The sequence below is a fragment of the Cebus imitator genome, unplaced genomic scaffold, assembly GCF_001604975.1.
Source record: "Cebus imitator isolate Cc_AM_T3 unplaced genomic scaffold, Cebus_imitator-1.0 Scaffold770, whole genome shotgun sequence".
In the NCBI taxonomy this organism is placed as follows: Eukaryota; Metazoa; Chordata; class Mammalia; order Primates; family Cebidae; genus Cebus; species Cebus imitator.
In genome coordinates this window covers 120751-121609 of record NW_016108085.1, presented here as the reverse complement: position 1 = coordinate 121609, position 859 = coordinate 120751, and positions in this window count along the sequence as shown.

Below are 859 nucleotides of genomic sequence, written 5' to 3'. Positions count from 1 at the left end.
CTCTTCTGGCTTGTAGGGTTTCTGCTGAGAGATCTGTGAGTCTGATGGGCTTCCCTTTATGGGTAACCCGACCTTTCTCTCTGGCTGCCCTTAGTATTTTCTCCTTCATTTCAACCCTCGTCAATCTGACGATTATGTACCTTGGGGTTGCTCTTCTTGACGAATATCTTTGTGGTGTTCTCTGTGTTTCCTGGACTTGAATATTTGCCTGCCTTGCTAGGTTGGGGAAGTTTTCCTGGATAATATCCTGAAGAGTATTTTCCAGCTTGGATTCATTCTCTTCGTCGCATTCAGGTACGCCTATCATACATAGATTAGGTCTTTTCATATTGTCCCACATTTCTTGGAGACCTTATTCATTCCTTTTTACCCTTTTTTCTCTATTCTTGCCTTCCTGTTTTATTTCATTGAGTTGATCTTCGACCTCTGATATCCTTTCTTCTGCTCAATTCGGCTGTTGATACTTGTGCTTGCTTCACAAAGTTCTCATGTTGTGTTTTTCAGCTCCATCAATTCACTTATATTCCTTTCTATTTTGTCCATTCTTGTTAGCATTTCGTCCAATCTTTTATCAAGGTTCTTAGTTTCTTTGCATTGGGTTAGAACATGTTCTTTTAGTTCACACAAGTTTCTTACTACCCACCTTCTGAAGTCTGATTCTGTCATTTCATCACACTCGTTCTCCATCCAACCTTGTTCCCTTGGTGATGAGGAGTTGTGATCCCTTGTAGGAGGAGAGGTGTTCTGGTTTTGCGTGTTTTCATCCTTTTTGCGCTGGTTTCTTCCCATCTTTATGGATTTATCTACCTGTCGTCTTTGTAGTTGCTGGCTTTCAGATTGGGTCTCTGAGTGGATGTTC